The 20,642-nt window shown below is 35.8% G+C and overlaps 1 protein-coding gene across 9 annotated transcripts in view; it reads right to left on the bottom strand.

Annotated features, from left to right (window-relative positions):
- Positions 1–20,642, bottom strand: part of PCDH9 (protocadherin 9) — a 673,415-nt gene that overhangs the window by 431,874 nt on the left and 220,899 nt on the right. The gene's annotated exons all lie outside the window — the stretch shown is intronic.

Raw genomic sequence — 20,642 nt, 5'->3', positions numbered from 1 at the left:
CTGATTTCTCAACTTGCAAGGTTACTTACTTTAAATAATTTACAGAAAGCTTCTTGCTTCTGAAGACAAACTAAAAATGCTCTTCAAATTAAAAGTAAGCAAACAAACAAAAGAACAAGGAAAGGGGGGAAATGCTGGAACTCAGAAGGGAGCTAGAAATATTGTGAAAGCAAAAGTGGTAATGAAGCAGAGAAGACTGGAGAGAAGTTGACATTACTGGAGGGCTCTCCCAGTCAGCAATCAAATGTGCATTTATTGCAGAGGAAGAAGAAAGGCAGATCAGGTTTAAAGATGAATTTTGCAACAAACCAAATTTCACGCTTTCTATCCTTTCACGGAATATATTTTTTCATAAAATTCTCTCCTTATAATGCAAACCCTTCAGACCCCCAAGAAATTTTCCCCATGCACCCACACTGTGTTTTCTGGCTTGAATAAGTTTGTTAGTAGATAAACACTGCCGCTGCCTCATGCTTGAAAAGTTTTGAATGTAATTGACTGTCAATGATATGATGATTTATAATGCAATCTGCTGCTACTTCTGCTGCTGCAGATAACTCTAATTTGCCTCTATTGTATTAGATATGATGAACTTGACAATCATTTTCAATTTTCCTATTTGGCTTTCATTCAGGTTGATGTGGCCAGTAACAGTGAATTTTCATTGTTCTTCCCCTAAAGCAATAAAGGAACAGGAGCTTGTTTTATATGAAGCAGTTGGCTCTTTCCAAAAGACTCATTTATTGTGTAATGAAGCTTCTGCCAAGCAAAACATTTACTAAAATGTGGACTGAAACTTCTGGTTTAAATATATGTCTTTTACTGAATCATATATTGACCAGGTTGTACTACATTAAAAAAATAGGTGATAGAGGGAAAAGAGCCTACAGACATAATGGACATTGTACCAGCTGATTGAGATGACACAGTTCCTTAATTCTGATCACACTCAGACCTGGAGGTTTTGGTTTCTCTTGGGAAGACAGGTGGAAGATCAAGATGTTCATGATTTCTGTTTTTGGGAAAACTGTTATAGAATGAAAAAGAAAAGTGATAGACGATACCTGAGTGCATTTAATAATATTTTAAAGAAATGCTTGCCAGACAAACAAGTGCCATTTGACAACTCTTCAATTTACAGTCCCACTATCTTATAAGGCAACTACTCAGGAAGGTAATATGTTTTTATTACTAGCTATAGAGATAAGCAAATCGGTTTTAAAGTCATACACATTAGACTATGAGAAAGAGCCTTTCTGGCTTTAAATAACACAGCTTCCAGAGCCACAGCAATATTTTCTCTCCATATTAAAGAAAGTTAATTACACCTGCATTTGTTCTAGCTTGCTTTGGTGTGCAGAGACATAATGTAAAATGTAAAAATTACACATTTCCAGACCACAGAACAGTTTCTATTTACAGAGTTACAGCTGTCTCCTCATCTAACAGTGTTTTCATAATAGTTGCAACAGAGTTGTAATGTCACTCCAGCTGCCACTTGGAAGTAGATGGGTCCTATTCTGCTTCATCCATCGTGAAAAAGGACTGACATCTAAGTTAGTAACTAAACTCTATTCTGTAGGTAAGATATGAGAAAAAGATTTGAGATCTCAAGTTCATTTTAAACAGCTGGCAGTTAGAAAAATGATTTTTAGACTTGCAAGCTAAACACATTTAATACAGAAATCACTGAGAAAGAGGAAATAGGGAACTCCACAATCTCACTTTCACAAAATTACCTTTTTGACTGTAACCACTTTTCAAGAATTACATGATTTACAGTATCATGTTTTCTGTATATGAGAATTAATCAATATCATTAATTGAAAATAAACAATAGTACTGTACAAGGTAATTTCATTTGAATTAATATGAAGAAGTTTTTTATAAATAAACTTTGCAGAAGCTTAGGCCAAATTTTGGGGGAAATTAACTGGTTTTCCTTTTCTCTTGTTCTTACAGCTTAAAATATGACCACGAACAACATAAAGAATGATGATGTAAAATATGTAGACTGCACAAACACAAAGGTTGGGAGGAATGGATATTGCTTGCACCTGTTACAGTAATTCTGACCTGGAAAGCATTAAGTGATTGCCTTTCCTTTTCAAAAAATATTATACCAATACATACCTAGACCTTAAGCATCCACTTTAAACATTTTACTTCTTCAGCAACAGTATAAAATTTTAGAAGTCCAATGATATGGAATTGTTTTCTGAAGGCTTAAGAATTATTTTTTGAAGAATTTGTTCATAAAGCTTGTAGAAGAAACAAGGGATTTACCCACTCATGCTCAGTTTAGAGAGAAAAAGCAAGCAATCCTGTAAAATGTCTTCAACTGAGTGAATTTGTATTGTATAATTAATATGTAATCATCTATCAATGAAGCAAGCCATATCAATTCACATTTAATAGCTAGAGTTGAAGAAGAGATGTTGGTTGGAGACAAAGGTGAAACTGATTACTGGTTCCAACAGGGAATCAGCTACAACAGTGAAGGTAATATTGTGATGTGAAAAAATGCCTGCAGTTACATACAGATAGGGCATGAGGCAACAATTTAACAAGACAAAATCTTTTGAATATGCCCTACATTTCAGATAGAATTTTACTTTTACTGTCTGAGTGGAATTTCAAAAATGCTCTGCTTCTTCTGCTTTATTCACATAGAGCAACATTTAAGGAGAGCAGCTCATCAGTAACCTGTGGCTGCACACCTTGTGTCAGTACATGGTTTGCATTTCTCCACACCACGCAAAGTGTAGGCTCTGAGTGTCTATGCAAAACATTAACTCTGTCTTGAAACTCAAAGATCAGCTTAAACCCAAAACTATCAATTTACTTCAACAGCCCTCAGAGACCAAAGAGCAAGAATTGCAGCTGCATGTAGAGAACCACAGCTCATGTGGACAGGAATAAACATTTTTTTTTTTTTTCACAATGAGATTAAAAAAAAAGAAAAGATCTTTCATTCAGTGCAAAAGCAAGCCAAATTTGTTGTTTAGCAAATCTGTGGTTTGTGTCAGTAGACACTGCTTCAAAATTTAAATGCCTTTCAGTCCCTAAAAACAGATGAAAAACAAAGCGAACATTGAATGAGAACAGAAAATTAAAATTACAATATAGCAACAGTGCAGCAACATAGCAAAAGTTACATGTTCCTGCAAGCATGACTTCACATATGTATTTGCATTTGATAGTTTTGAGATGATAGGTTACTCATATGTTATTAAAGTTGAAGTTAAATCTTGTGAGATATGGGACAGTCATGGTTGATGTACTAAACTGTAATTCATCCCCTTCTGCCCATTGTGTTATTTGTAGAGACAGAAGAAAAATAAAGTCAAGCTCTTTTTTTGGTGGCTTGTTTAATCTGCTAAAACCTATTTGAGGTAATCCCTGCTCCACAGTGGCTCCCAGTGGGAGATGTAAGCTGGCAGCAATACAGGTATTCCCCAAAAAAGCTGCAACTGAGACATCTCTTTTAAAACATACTCCAAGAACAGAGAGCTGAGCTATTTTTTATTTAAAAAAAAATTCTACAAGCAGTTGCCAGTATGGCACCTCATATTAATTAGAAATAACCTGTGTCTTTATGTAATAACATGTAAATAGCAAGTTGATCTCTGGAGCTGGCCTTTGGGGGTTTCAATCTTGTAACAATCTTAGCTATATAAGTAACAATCTTACCTATATAAGTAGGCTTTCTGTACTCTAAGCAACAGATTAAGTTTTTCAGAGGTCTTCCTATCTTCATCAGGCAGTTACATACCTTACATTCTATTGTCCCAAGGAGATCATGACAATGAGATTTATGAACATAAATCTTCAGGCAGAAAAAGCTATTTACTCTTTAAGTCAGAAACCCTATCAAATCTGATGTCTCTGTTCACTCTTCTATTGAAGAAATAAAACAAAAAAATACAATACAGTGTCTGAACATGTCACAATGTATACAGCTTCTCTGAACTGCAGTAAGCACTACCAAAATTTTTCAGTGTGTACAGAGTTCAAAAAATGAAGTCATTATTAGAGCTTTTATGAATACATTAAAGCAATCTAGTGACGAAGAACTTCCTAGCATTTTACAGGGCAGCTTTGCTTCTGAAGAAGCACCATGTAGTTAAAGAATTCAGTCTTTCTACAAAGGTGCTTTCATATACACACTTTGAAGACAACATCATAAATTTATTGTGATTAAAAAAAAGTGAAAAATAAAAAATCCTCACTATTTCTCCTTGGTTTTTATCCTTTCCTTCTTCCCTTCATTGCTACAGAACACAAAGAGCAACATTTCCAGACCTGACACTTAACGGCTCAGCTCCTGAATCCATGTGTGGTATATTTAACTGCAATTTTTATTCAATTCACTGTGGGTGCAGACACTTAGTTTTACACAGCAGATTTGAAAGCATTGGTTCTAGTTCAGACAAAATTGTATCACTGGGTGGGAAAGCGTAATATCAGAACCAGTGAAAGACTATGTTCTTTTTAGATTGTACTACATAGCAGAAATAGAAGAAATATTCAAAAGGCATTGAAAGAGAGGAGGCATGGTGTGGGTTTTTTGAGAAACAGAACTGTAAGATTAAGAGAGAAAAAAGAAATTTAGCTGTCATTCAAAGAACTGGACTCCCTGCATTAGAGACAGTTTTAATTTATAGAGAGAACTGCAAGCAGCAGAGAACACTAGCATGCTTATTGTCAGAGAATAGCATAATTTACCTTAAAAAGTATCCTTGAAAATGAAAAGAAAGTTAGTAAAGCTGAAATAATAACTGAACTAATTTTTCCAATCTCCATTCAGCTGAGAGAAAAATCAAAATCTAAATATTCGGTATCAGACATTGTGGAGCTTTCTAATCTAATTGAAATATTTGCAGCCATTTTGTTGTTGAACATTTTATTAAGAATAAACAGCAATAAATATATTTCCTAAGTTATACTTTTGAAGAGTGTTTTTAGTGTTTCAGTTCACCGACAATAAATACTTTCTAAAATGAAAGTAGGAGTAATATTTGCCAAAGCATCTATTTTGCCAAAATGACATTTTACCAAAATCAAGTTTCTCCTGTTCCTAAGCCTTGTGTTCTACTGAACTTCAATTCCATATTGGCAGCCCTCTCATGCAAAACACCTGGAGCCAGGGGATCACCTGGCCTCTGGTTTTCTTGATACAGAAACAAAAGTCTCAATGGTGATGGAAATTTCATGCCTGCATGAATTTAGCCATTCCTTAGGGGCCTGGTTTACCAAATTATCATACAGATTAGGATGCAGTCAGGGTGTGCATCCACATTTCTTTTCTCTAGGAAGAAAGGGGTCAGAAACAGGGAAAGCCTGGAATATGAAGGTCTTGTATTAGCTGGCATGCCAGAATAAGAGCAGGTGATCCAGCCTGGGGCTTTGTGTAGCTAAAGCCTCAGGCTTGTTTCCAGGACCCAATTTTGATTGTCTGAACGCAGTTTTCTAATACAGTGCAAGAAGGTCAGTTTAAAACAAAGCAGAATGTATTTTTGGTGTCCCGTATAAAGAGCTATTTTCAGCATTATTTGCTTTTGCTTTTTCATGTATGTAAAATACTCTTCTGCTTTTCTTGTTTAGAAAACTGAATTTCAAAATAGTAACCTAAAAGAAAACACTCTGGATCAGAACCTTCAAACTTTTCAATGGATCTGAACTTTATAAATTACATCACAAAGAAAAAAAAATCTCTTTTTCAATCACAGGCTTTAGGGTTGAATGTTGTTTTGGTAAACAGAATGTGCAGGTGGGATAATGCTTTTTAATACCAGTAAACATAGTATTGGTTAAGCAGAGATAACAGCACTGTCAAAAAGAATCTCAGACGTTAATGCATGATAGCAATGGGCTTGTATTGTTGTGCAGGGAATAAAAGCCAAGTAAACAGAGGAAGTGTTTCAGGTGCCAATCCACAATGTTGGGTCAAATCTGGACAGGGAAGGACTGCAGTGGTTCAGGTTTTCACCCTCCACCTAACTGCTGCCTGCCACTGAAAACGCTAATCCTAGTCCTCTTCATTGCCCAGCACTCCTGCAGCTAAGAGATAGTTGATTCTTACTGATTAGTGGAAAATAACATTTTTCTTTTCCTTTTAAGGGATACAAGATAAGCAACAGTAAGTACAAGGCCATCCTTGGAGCCTTGTTTGCAGCAGTTTGTAATTACATAAGATTAGGTATAATGTGATACTGTGCCCAAGGCCCCTTTAGCACTGCCCATTACATTTTGGTAGAAAGAGAAGAGAAGAAGGGAAAGCTCAGCTCTTTAAAAGAACTGCTGAACTCCATATTTAGATGATGGAATTGGAGATTATGGAAGCCATTTGATAAACAAGACAGTCAATGCACCAAAAACCCCCTGTCAAACCACTATTATTAGCAGTATCCTAAAGAAAATTGACACTTTAGCAACATAAAATTTGTTTAATCCCCAGATTTCCTAGTGTAAGGGTATATGTAGTCCAAGGAATGCTTCTGTAAATAAACCTGAATTAACTTCCAGTGTATTTCATCTATCAACAGCTCTCTGTTCTGCTGTAAAAGTGAGGTTTCCAAACCATTACCATGAATTCTTCCATCCCACTGTTTGGTCTGAGGTTGCCTCTACCATTCTGACTTTGAAGACTCACAGATTGCTCTAATATCTCTATTTACTGGCTCAGGCAATTACTGGTTGTACCTGACCACAGATGGCTTTAGTCATAAACTACAAGAAGAAAAACACCCAAGTTAGCTCTCCTACTTAAAGCTCTATTCTGATCACAGGTGATACCTGAGAATTTGTCCATCACACTGATAGTAACAGAGAAAGACAGGTGAATAAAACAACTTTTCTCTCTGATGTCTCCAGAAACTTTCTGGGTATTAACCAGAAGCTGTCATAGCTACAAAGATCAGGACAGGTGAGGATTGGCATTAATACTTGCTGTTATAACTCATACATTTATTCTTTGGATGAAATGGTAAACCATGCTCTGTACCCCTCTCTTTTAACCACCCTTTTAAAAAATGACCATGGAAAAAAGAATTAAGGCATATATTTTCTCATTCTCAATGAAGTTTGTCTCTTTTTTTTTTCTTTTACTCCAATATACTGACAGATCTTTAAAGCATTTTGAATCTAGCAGTCTGTTCAGTTGACAATACTGAAAGGTTAAGAATAAGGGTGCTGGAGGGAGAGGGTGACAATGACAGTAGATAAGGTGAAGAGAAATGAAAAAAAGAAAAATAAAAATACTCTTGCATAATACCTAAAAGAAGTTCCTCTCTCACTTTAGAGTGAAATTTAGTATGCACATCAGTTTCTACAAAGAGACTGTAAATCCAAGTTACATAGCCACATACCAAATACACCAAGGGAAGAGACTTCTCTTTTTTCCTTGATAAGGTGTCCCCTTCTGCCACTACAAGATGAGTAAATTACTCCACCTGTCTAACTGATCCCTGGTATTCAGCCTGACACTGACAATGGCAGTGCACCTGTTAGTATGATGGACAAGTGATTGGCAGCATGGCATTTGCTGCTTTCTATAATAAGTTGGTTATTATACAATGATGTTGACAACCTAGAGACTGCAAATATTAAACTGTAACTAGGCACAGGTCTGAAAAGGAAAAAAATAAACCAGGTTATAGGTGAAATGTGACCCTGAATAAATTTTATGCCAAAGGCTTCTTTCATTTTGAAAAGAAAAATATCAAATTTTGAGTATGACACCTTTTCTTAGGAGCAAATTATTCTATTTATGTATAGCCACCAAAATGTCAGTTCTGAGTTTTCCCATAAACTAAGCACAAGATTGCAAGTCACTGCCTTGATGGTCTTCTCAGGCAGATTGCATCTATAAATGCAAAAGTGCAAGCAACTACAGTTGCAGTCTTTGTAAGAATACATCTTTTGCAGCCATAGTAAGCTACCACTTTGATGCAACTACTCTGTTTTCTCCCCCATGGTCCTGCTATGTATTTTCCTTCTGTACAAACATCACTCCAGAACAAGTGTCACTGCATTGTCTCAGGACCAACAAAAGCTGCACCATCTATCAGCAGATGGAAGTCTGAATGGCCTTGGTACATAATAGAGGACACCAGTTTGTAGCTTATAAAACTTACTGGCACACCTAGGAAAACAGAATATAGATCCATTCTGGAATTTAAAAGCCACTAAGAAGAATTTAAAAAAATATTTTTTTTTTAATTTAAACCCAGCATCTTGTTTCCAGCTCTTACCAGTATCATGCAAAATAAACCCACTCTACCAATTACATGCATTTAGGTCAGATGATCCTTGTCTTATTTTCATCCTAATTTTTAATAGTGAGGAACTACTTTAAACCTTTACATGAGAAAATTATCCCCAATATTACTCTTGCTAGCATTAGTTATCATCATGATTTATATCCTTGATCTTCACTTAAATGTTTACAGTGTTAAGGGAAACTTCTTAGTCTGACCATTCCTGAGACTCCCTGGCAGTCACACTCCAGCCACCAGTGACTTTACCGGGACCGAAGCCCCTTCATGGTGTCCGGCTCCAGGGTGCCTCTCTTGACTCCCCACACACCCCACTCACACAGCCAGACCAGGTTTCCTAACCGGTTTGGCCCCAGGTTTCCCATGGCAGAGTCTCAGATGTCTCATTCCATAAAGCCATTTATTCATGGCGGAGTAACACAGGGACAGCCCCAGCTGCCCGTGCCTCCCCGGAGGGACTCCGGACAAAGAAACCCCTGGGTTTTTATCACTGTCCAAGCGGGTAAAACTCTTGCATTTCCTATCTAGTCCTTGGCTCCTTCTGTGTCAATGAGTGTCAGGTCACCTGGCTATGCCACATGTCCCTGTGCCGTTTGTTATGCAAAAGATGAAAAGATGGGCAATTCACAGCCTCTTGCCTTGGGCTCCAAGGCAGAGCTCAACCTGCAGCTCCCACTGCAGCTGCACCCCAAGATACCTGTACTCAAAGCGTTCTGCAACAACAAAGTTTCTAGAAGTTCTGGGGGGGGGTTTGTCTGTTTTTGTGGGTTTTTTTTTGTTTGTTTGTTTGTTTGGTGGTTTTTTTTGTTTGTTTGTTTGTTTGTGTGTGTGTGGGGGTGGGTTTTTTGTTCATTTGTTTTTTTATTATCATTTTTTTGTTCGTGTCAAGGCATAATACATGCCAAATTGTTGCTATTTTCCATGAGAGCATTTCACTCTGGAATGTGTTACTGTGATGAAACAGGAAGCACATGCAACAGGAAACACATGTCACAAGATTGCTATGTGACACCCTAAAACCTAGCATTCTAATTATATTTTTCACATAAATACTCCTTGATTTCCCTTTCTTTTAACTGTGATATAATAGATGTATAATGATATAGATCCTGTACAACAAATGACATAGGATATGAATTTTACACAATGTTCTAATTAAATTGCTAATCTCGGTCCCAGTGGCTACGTTTGTCCTAGTAATCTGAACAGCAGCAGGTCAGAGCCTTAACCTCTGCCACATGTATCAGCATGGTCAAATTGCTCATTAGCCTATAAACTGTCCACTGTTTGGACTGTGAGAACTTCCTACAATCCCTTAATATTGTTCAAGCTGTTAATATGGCCTGAGATAGCTTTCCAGGCAGACAGCCTTTTCTGAGAATGGAGGACATACAGCCAGTGGAGGTGGCCAATAAATGTATGGCTGTGATCAGTGCTGTGACTTTTGAAGAATGGAATTTGCCAGATCCTTTTGATAATATCTAAACAAAACCAACTTGTTACAGTGAAATGGGAAACACATGATGTTATACACTTTAAATCAACATCAAGCCTTTAAATAATCAGTAAGCCTTAACTGTCCTCATAATGCCCAGATCATTTTTTAAAACATGGCATAAAAGAATAATGCAACCTTACTAAAAAACTTCAACATTTCATGATGCTATGATTAGAAAAAAAACTACAAAATTCTAGTCATAGGACCTCATAAAAGGGAAAAATAGCAAAGCTTAAAAATTATCATATTGTGTGTTCACAAAACACTATTGACAATTCATGTGTTTATTAATAACTGATATAATATTAATATGTTAATAAATTTTATCCATAATCATTTATAATTTACAAATCTTATAATTCAGCCTTTAGGTTTATAGCTATAGATTTTAGCTGCATATTGCAAGTCCTATAGATCTGTATAAAGCCATGCATAACACATAGTATTCACATCTGCAACATGCTCTGAAAAATACAGCTGACTATCTTCTAAAGATTTTCAAACATTAGGGGTTATTTCAAATAATTATTTTTTATACATAGCAGTTACTAATACATACAGGCACACAGACAGAGACATGTATATACACACATATATACAGAAATAATTTTCTGTTCTAAGATTAGTGGGATAAAAGTCACTGAATTAAAAGAATGCTGAAACAAGCAGTCGCACACTAAATGACTGCTGTAATGCAAAATTCAGTCTCACAAAGCTTGCACAGTGACTTGAAATATATCATTTTTTTCCAATCCAAATGCTATTTTTCAATTCAGTGGGCCTCAAGCTTTTCAACAAACTGGATCAATTTGAAGCTACTCATTCAAAAGGGTTTTTTAAATGCCAGTCCTAGAATTCAACATGACAGAAGAGAAAAAGAGTCATCTTCATTTCCAGTCACAATCAGCTGTGTGCACAGGCCCACATCAGCATAGGAACCAAAGACTGTGCTGCGGGTGCAAGCTGCTCAGAAGGCCAAAGAGCCTTCCATTTATTTTTTTTAATTGCAAATAGGGCAAGAAAATTGAATAGTTCTTAAAATACAAAGTGTTATTTTTTGATATCACTTCTGTTGGACAGCTGAGAACTATTATGCCAGGAAATGAATAGAAGAAATGGTTGCTTTTTAGCTAAGAAAATGAAGAGTGAGCCCTTCCCATGTACAGGAACACTACTCAGTTTCAGTTTCTTCATAAGTACTAAACAAGGTACCCAACACAAGGTACTTCAGCCTTACATAAGTCTTAACCACACTCAGATACAGTAACACAGCACAAGCACATGCCTGAAGTCTTCCACTAAAAGTCTGGTAAGTTTGGGAGAGAATGCAGTCTCTAACAGCTGTGAAAAACTGCTGCCATGATACCATGCTTGGGAATGGGGAAGTGGTAAGTGAAAGTTCAAAAGATTCTGGAGCAGCTGTTATGTCTCCAATGCACACCTTTACTCATGTAACCTAACTCTTTGATCTCTTGTAGAAATTCAGCTGCCTTATGCTGTTTGCAAGCAGAAGGCACACCAGTGCAGATCCATTTGTATGCAGCTGATTTGTTCCTATACAAATGCTTCAAAAACAGGAGAACTAGCTGTGCTGGTGAGCAGCGCAGAATGAATACACCAAGTGTAGGAAGCACAGCTTATGTTTCAATAAAGACCACAAAACCAGGAAAGTACATCTTGTTTTTCATAGGAATAGTAAGAAAAACACAAAAATGGAAGATATTCTCAGATATCCGGAGGACTGAAAAAGTTCTTTCTGTAGTGGTTTGGACATTTACAGGTGGAACATACAGGACCAAACACAGAGAGTAGGACAACAAAAGTAAAGGTCTATTCAAAGACTTTTCCTATATTTAAAGATTGTCAGTTTAAAGATTTGACATTCAGAACACAACAGACACTTACATTTGACGGATGTAGCTATAGTCTCTAGCTTTTTTTTTTATTTGGTCATCATCTCCTCATTTGCTGTAACACAAGCTAGCAGCAAAACTGATATGTCAGCTGGATACAATGCCCCACCTTCAACTCTTAGCTTCTCTGAAGCCCAGCAGAATGCTGTCTCTCATGAGATGGCACCCCATCTGTCCAGGTTTTTGAAGTGCTGAGCTATGTCAGCCAAGCAGACAGCATCCTGGCACATCTCTCAGGGAAGGTTCTTCACTCTGCTGTAGTACAACTCAGGTATGGAAGGTTAACAGTATGAAAAAATGATGTAATATTTTTGTTTCTGGAGAAGGTAAAGATACGTGGAGCTGGCCCCAAAATGTGTTCTGTTCTCACATTTAGCCGCAGGTTTATGAACTGTGTCACAAAATAAATTAAGATTCCTGAAAACAGCACATCTGTCTTGCCCTTTTGAAGCTCAATTGCATCCAAACAAATGAGGGCATTCTGATGAGTGTCCTTCCCACAGTACAAAAAAGGCCATAAGTTTTGTTCACAGCCAGTCCCAATGTGTTGTTTTGTCTGCTTTTCATTTTCCCTTTTACAATGATTTTGATTGATAGTTCTATCAAATCTGTGGTAGCAACCAACTGGCAAAAAATTCTCCAGTGGAAAAATACAACAGAATTTAATACAGATAAAAACAGAGTTCTACAGAAGTGTTTCTAAAAAAATGAACAAAAACACCATGGCGTAAGGGCATCTTTTAAACCTACTTACTTAACTTTCTAACAGGATTATATGGCAAGACAATACACTGAAAGTGGTAGGTATGGTACTCAGGTATTATTTCTCCTAGAAGATACTCAGTTCAACAGATCAAGACACTGAAATTAATACCCATTACTGTCTTTGCATAAGTATTCAACAAATATAAAATTTAGATTATGTAGTAAGCAAGCTGAAGGTGGCTCATAATAGTCTAGATTTTATAAAATCCTTAGTGGCAAATTATTTAGAAATCTTGAATTCCAGTAACTCCATAGAATTTCATTTTGGAAGAGCTATTGTGAACTGGCACAATGTAGAGAAGACTGAATCGCCAACTATTATCACCTTATCTTCTCTTTATATTGGATAAGTTTTGGTTCTTTGTGAAAGCTACTAACTTTTGCAATGTATTTTTTGAAAAAAATACCTTTTATTTCAGAGAAGACATAGTAGTTTTATTTTCTTATAAGCATCTTTTTGTTGTAGTTTTTAAGTTCACAACCTGTTTAAGAGATTCAGGTTACATTAGTAACACAACTAGGCTACATCAGTAATTTGATAGACCCAGAATCTCCCTAGATTTCAGTCAAGAAATCTATTAAATCTACTGAAAAATGAATCTTTTGACAAGACATGGTATACTCCTAGTAATGGTTTTACTCTTTTTGTCATAATAGGTCTCTTAGCACCATCACACAGTTGCAAAATCATTAAGATACAGTCCCTGTCTTTTAAAGGGTAAGAAAAGGCATTAAAAAAACCTTTTCCCAGTAGAGTATTATATGCTGTTGACTCAATTCTAAATAAAGTCATGTTGTACCAAGACCATACTCTATAGCTGGGAAACGTCCTTCAATTGGCTGATGCTGTAATGTACAGCAAAGAATTGAAGTGAGTAAATGTCCATTTACTCTTTTCCTTACCCTGTATCAGAAGATTTTTTATCCCCCCTCACTGAGTATCTGAAAGCCGGCACTAATTAACTGTAAGCTGCAATAGCTGCTAGACTGCAAGAATTCTCTTGTCAGGTTAAGGGCTCTCTAGATATTTTTGAAATCTGAGTATAGATGCTTCAAAAATTAACCCTAGAAGGAGGAGTAAAATCAGAGTGTACTGATTAAAGTCTGCTGAATCAAGAAGAAAGTATTTTACTGACTCCACTGGAGTTTGAATGTGGACCTTGAAGACTGGTATGGAAAACCATGACCAATGGAAGTGGCATTACCTAAATCCCTGAAGACTGTATTACTCAAAACCTTTCTCTGCCCAGGGGTCATTCAAATGTGTTCTGTGATGCAACACACTAAGAACAATCTTTAAAAACAGTGTTAATATTTGTAGGAGAAAAAGCTGAGGGAATACACCACCTTATACAGGATCTTTGAGTAAGCATTTAACAACTCCTGCAAACATTATGATCCTGAATAGTATTATAAAGCCAAGTCTACTGGGATACCCTCGTGATATCAGTTTGTTGCTGATTCCTGTGATGGCTCATTTACACAGTCCCATTCAAAAAATTCCATAAATGGAAAATTAAAATATTAAAAAGGTTTGGGTTTGCTTCCTAATTATGAGTAAATATTACAGATAAAATTACAACAAAAGTTAAAAAACCCAAACAAGCAAAAAACCAAATTTAAAAATAAATAAATAAACAAAACAAAACAAACCAACCAACCAACCAACCAACCAACCAACCAACCAAAAAATAAACTAAAAATAAATATAACAGACAAAAAGAAAGAAGCATTTCTTAGTGAAACTGGTTGTCCTGGCCTGTCCCTTCAACTGCACGTCTTCTCACCGGAAGAAAAGGTGAAGTGATAGATTTTGCATTCAGAAGCACAGATACATTGTATTCTTTTACTTTTCTTATAAATGCCTACAATGAGGCAGCGAAAGGATGACAAGGAGAGGCTTATCATTAATCGTGGGCATTGTGCTGGTTGACTCCCTCCACACAATACTTTCTCAGAATCTGAGAAAAATTAAATATGTAAAAGAGAACATCAGAAAGCCTAAAAATTTTTATGCAAGTATTAAAATGAGAGGCAAATTGGATGACTGTATGTTTTTAAGAAATTCTACCCCACACAAAGAATAGGAAATTAATTAATTGCCTAAGAAATACTGTGTGCATACATTAAGCTTTTCTTCCACTGGCAAAACAAATACAGACAGAAACATTTTTACATTTCAAATCTACTTCTTAGGTCAGTCTGAATATATACATTCATACATATATATATATACACACAAATATACATACACACACACACACATATATATATAAATATATATATAAAAGGTCCTCAGTGTAGCAAATTAATAAACATTTCTGGGTTATGATCAGATATTTAAGCTAGAAACAGCTGAATTTTTTGCCTGTTGTGCATATCAAAATATCTATTTGTTTTAATACAAATTTTACATTTCATGTTAAAAGACTGGCCACTATTTCCACATTTTCAACATTCTCAGCATGCTAGTAAAACCAGAAATTTCACTCCTATTTAAAAAATAATGAAAACATCACAGTCACAAGGGATCAATCTGCTTTAAATATTTTGAGATATCATTATTTAGGTGAACAACAGTTTTTATCCAGTAAGCTCTCCTTGCAAACTTCAAATTAGCAGCTCAGTATGACAGAGGAAACATAACAACCAGAACAGGTCATTCATATGTGACAATATAAATTATTCCTTCCAATGTGTTGATGAAAAACAGATTTCTATTTGTTCAAGGTATCACACATCATAGTAGAGAATCCTTTAGACTGAGTCCATTCATCAAAGCCAGCCGACTATGTTAGCAGATGAGTTACTGAAACACTATGCAGCTCTTTTTTCAGCAGCAAAACTGACTATATTCACAGGTTAAAATGTAAATAGTAGAAACTGAATTGTGATATGAATAGTATCATTGCAATATAATAGAAAAAAAGGAATAAATGAATAATCATGTAGCCTTTCTCCTAAATAGCCTCCTATTGAAAGTTCCCAACAAAACTTCAGAGTAGAACAAAACTTATCTCACATCTGTGCACATTCACTAGCTTCCCAGCTGAATTCAACACATTATCGGAGAAAGTCAGAATTCATGATTTTAGAAAAAAAAAATTGTGGGTTTTTTTAACAGAAAAACAGCTCTCAATTAATGCCAACCCTAATTTAATCCTTAATGTAAGATATTCACAATCTCTTAAAATAAAAATGCCGTTTAAAAGGGAAAAAAACCCCAACAAACAACAACAACAACAAAGACCAAGCAGCTGTATGCACTTTTAATCCTCAGAAAAGCATGTGTTCTGAGAATTATGTTTGTTTTTAGAACATCTGTAGATATTATATAGAAAATTACATTCTGCAAAAACAACGTATCACAATTACAGATCACACACATTGATATTCTCATCTTATGCCTACCATACCAATACTTCATCTAATACTGATATAACGAGCATATGCGCCACCTACAAGTTATTACTGCAATTAGAATACCTTTTTTATTTGAAAAATCTTTTATTTGTAGGAAGAAATAAGATTATTTTAGCTAAATCCTTATTTTAGCTAAATCCTTAAAAAAAACTACCAAAACTTGCATCTGGGAACAGTAGAAAGCTGCATAATTCCTATTTGAACAGAAATCGTAGGTGATGTGTATTTAGAAGAAAATGTCTTTGAAAAAGATCACCTTTTTCCTTTTCTATCCTAGCTCCAGTATAACAGTCCTTAATGCTATTGGCATTTGCACCTGTCAATTGATCGATATCTATTGAGTTACGTAGCCAAGTGTGGGAAGAGCATGTGATAATCAAATCCCTCTGTCTAAAGGTATATCTGAAACTTTCTGCTATCTTCTGAACTCTCGTGTTCTTCAGTTTTCAGCTTAATTACCCAGATGTTTTCACAGATGAACACGGGCTCCATCAGCTACTCTTGCATGGAGGAGCAGGCTGCTGACAGGTGGCTGTACCACACTCGGCATTCTCACAGAGAGAGTAAAGCACAATGCACTTCACAGGGAAGCTGGTGATACAAATCCCTCATTTGCACTCTGATGTGACTTTTTGCTCTCTACAGTCACACTGCTGGCAAGTGAGACCGGAGCTCCCTCCCCACACTCCACAACACATCAGTAATGCTCGTAATTCATGCGCTGCTTCCAACAGAGGAGCAGCCGGCTTCCACTGACTCACCTTGCAACTGGATGCTCACATGCCAGTGGGAAATGAAAATTGATTCCTGCAGATACACTGCACCAGGTGGTTCAAATATTTTTCCTGGATATGATGGAAGTGGAAAGGGAAATGGGAATCAGGGTCTGCAATAGAGAAGGATCTGCACTGGAGAGATAGGAACAGCATCACCTAAGGCAGAATGTCTATTTTTGCTGTCACAGTTCCCAACTAGAATCACAGAACTCAATCAGATCCAAGGGTAAACACAAGTTGTTTCTTTCCATGTTAAGTAGGGCACAGAGATCTTGTACAGTAATGAGTAATCTATTATTTCTGTACCTCCCTCAGAAAGTCTGTCCCTTAACTGTGCTTCAGAGCAACCCTGAGTTGTTATTGATACCACAGACCATAAATCAAATCACAAAAATATCAAAGCACAAATTGGAAAATAATTTTGGGCATTTAAAAATCCAAAAACTTAATGATCACACATGTGCATCTGCAGGCCTGAGACAAGTACCACCTTTCCTAGGCCTTCTCAGGTACAAAATAAAGTATTTTCAAATTTTATATTTTTTAAATTGGAGGCACTGCAAAAGCATACAATGCCAAATCCCATTCCATCTCTATATATTGTCATTTATTATAACACTCTTAGAAAGAAGAGAGCTGGCCTCCTAATACAGATATGTCTAACAAATGTTCAAAAGTTTATGTCAAGATGGGTTAGTCTTAGAATTTTATTTCTCTGCTGGTTATTAAACCTGACTATAAAAATATTTGGATGTTTTTCCTGGAGCAGAAGTTAAAAGACAGCACACTCAAGTGGCAATGTCAAGTTGCGTGAGATGAAGACAACAAATACACGACACGGTTTCCCAGTGAGTGAGAAAAGACATTCAGAAAGGGTTCAGTGAGGAATCTAAAACACATCCCTCCCATTATGGACAAAAAATAGAGTCCCATCCTCACTTGGGTAAGGAAGAGTAAACACCTGGATGGTATATGACAGCTACTCAAACTCAAGCGTGTCTCATTGTTATCTAATCAGCATGATAATGTATGCAACTCCTCAAGCAGAAAATATGTGATTCAATGACTACAGTGACAAGTTATCAAATCACATTAAAAAATGAATGCAAGGAAAGCTAATTTCTATTTCTCAATTTTCCACCATCCTTTAGCATGTACAAAACAACAATGTTGGTCAAAACACAAAAGTTGAATGTGAATTCATGTGGTTAACAAGATTAATTTCTCCTTCTTACCCAACATATGAACATATTTCAAGCCTCACTAACAATTATTAAAAAATAATAATTCCAAGAGTATAGATTCACTGCCCAGAGTCACTACATCTGTGTGAGTGCCTTAAGCTTTGCTATGCAGTTGCAGAGCCAGATTGAGCATGCCCAGCAATATGTTCAGCAAGTGATGTATTTCAGCTGGTTTTTGTCCTTATATATATACACGTGTTTTGACAATGCTCAAATATGAAGGACATTGCTGTCAGGAGCAATCTCTTTGCAGCTATAATGCATAGTCTTTCAGAAAACCATGCAGAAGGGCTAGGAAAGTTACTGTATTTAGGAAACATTGTCTCATCAAATCTTGACCTGTGTTTACCAAGTGAGCAGTGAATTCTTTCTTTCTAACAATTGCCATCCACTATTTAATGTGCAAAGAGAATGTATGGGTTTACAGACACAGTCATTTGCTTTATTAAAAAACTACTGACAGCCCTCTGGGAACGTTAATACCTGGTGGTTATTTTCTGCTTTTTAATACTAAAATGAAGACCTCAATTTCTATATGCGCAATAATATTGTTGTTACTGTAAAAACAGATTTGTGTTACTCAGACCTTAGACTGTTTTCGCAGTAGGTCTGGTTACATGAATTCTAATTATCTTCAGCAGGAAAAAAAGTGGAAAACTCTTGGAGTCATGAATTTCTAATGTATAACAGTTTATTCTCTGTAAATAACTTACAGAGATTATACAGAAGATAGTGTTTTCCCTTCCAGAAAGAATTATTTTCATACAATTTATGGCAATAAATATTAGTGTGAAAGACCTTAATAGTTAACACCAAATGAATCTTTCAGTCTGAAAAAAAAAGGACCAGCAGATTAATTCCTCAGAAAGCAGCTAACAGCTAAAGAGGGAAAAAGATATTTTAGATAAAGATTCATAAGAACATACAGTTCAACTCCAAAAGCAGTTGGAGCTTAGATAACAATAGCTCAGTTACATATTTTAACATTTTGATCTGCAAGGAATTGAGGTGACTATTTACAGCTTCTGAAACAAAGCATACAGATTTGCTAAGGACAGGTTAAAAATCCTGATTTTTTTTTTTAATAGAGAGTAACCCTATTCCATTATCTGAAAAAAATGGTCAAGAGATATTTTCTACAGCTCCCAGTTGTGTGAATTTGATTACAATGCTATGGTTTAAGTGTAGCTGTTCCAAAAAGAATATTCCTTTATATTGAAGCCTCTCAATCTACTAACCATAAATTTCTAGAAATGAATTGTTCTGACATCCTGCCCTAAGAAGAATAGAGGCTAACAGATGAGGTAACATCAAAACATAAAAATTTTCATTATTTTTTTTAACAGAATTTATGGCATTTCTATGCATTTAGGCTCCTTTTTGACAAGTTTTCATACTAGTCCTTTTTGTGTGTAATAATTTACATGAATATTCACTATCACCTGTTACTGTCACGGGATTGCTACAACAGGAACAGGAGTTCAGATGAGGAAGAAAGCTGAGGGGGTTGGGCATTTTTTGTTGGGTTGTCAGTTGGGTGGGTGTTTTTTGGTTTTTGTTTTGGTGGGTTTATTGTTGTTCTCGTTGTTCTGTTGGGTTTTATTATTATTGTTTTGAGGGGTGGGGTTTCTTTCTTTGTTTGTTTTAATTTTGGCTTGTTTGATTTTAAATCATAGTAAACCTTGGCAGTGCAAGATGCATTTTGGAAACCAAAATACAGTAGATTACTAACATTCTAATTGCACATTACTAAACTTACCTAAGACAGACTAAAGTAAGATTTCTAGCTTTCACATGTCAGAACCACACTACATTTGCTATTTAATATTCAGTACTTCCTCAGTTTCTGACTTCCACAGACAATTAAAACATTCCTATCTTCAAAGATGTATTTCAAAATGTGCATTAAGTAGTTAATTAAACAAGTTACAAAGTGAAAAAAGAAGTTTTAAAAGTTATTGTGCTTAAAGAAGAGATAAAACTGTCAAGAAGAAATTCAAGTATACATTGAAAGTGAAAGCACCTCATCATAGTAGTGCATTTATGGTATTTAGATAACAACAGTCCTAACTCCTATTTCCTACCTCACTGGAGTTTCTACTAACAGCAGAAAACTATTCAAGCTTTAATGACTTTTGTCTTTAAGATATTGCATCTGTGTCATATTATCAATATGAGCAAGCTAATGAATGCATATTCCCAGGTTTTTACACATTGAAAGCTGCTTACAAAATTACAGAAAAGCTGTAAAAGACAGAGAACGTGATGATTAAGACATTTGTAATATGTTCTACCAGTTCTTGTGGCTTCTCTATGTTCTGACTCAAATAAAGTTTTTCTCTTCTACTTTCTCCATCTTCTTCAAAGACTTCCTGAAACACCATGGGACAAACTGAGACAAGCATGATTGTAGAGACAATAATTTTCAGAACACTTCAGGAAGCCCCCAAACCACACACTAGGCACTTATGCTTACACAACTGTGGAATAGCACAATGGGTGAATTTTGTAGGAAGTAGTGGACTCCCATAAAACCAACCAAACACACACGTCCATTTTCTTCACATTCAATTTCACAGTGGAACATCCATTTCTAAAAATGGAAGAAATTAATATAAAAAATCTGAATACTATTATCTTCATAAAAATATTATCTTTAAGAGTTATTATATTATAATGACAAAGCAATTAATTATTGTACCATTTTAATGGAAAATAAGCACCTTTTAGATTATTTGGTGAGG

Source organism: Passer domesticus, chromosome 2 (assembly GCF_036417665.1).
Source record: "Passer domesticus isolate bPasDom1 chromosome 2, bPasDom1.hap1, whole genome shotgun sequence".
In the NCBI taxonomy this organism is placed as follows: domain Eukaryota; kingdom Metazoa; phylum Chordata; class Aves; order Passeriformes; family Passeridae; genus Passer; species Passer domesticus.
The sequence above is the reverse complement of the archived record's forward strand: the minus strand, read 5'-3'. Positions and strand labels throughout refer to the sequence as shown.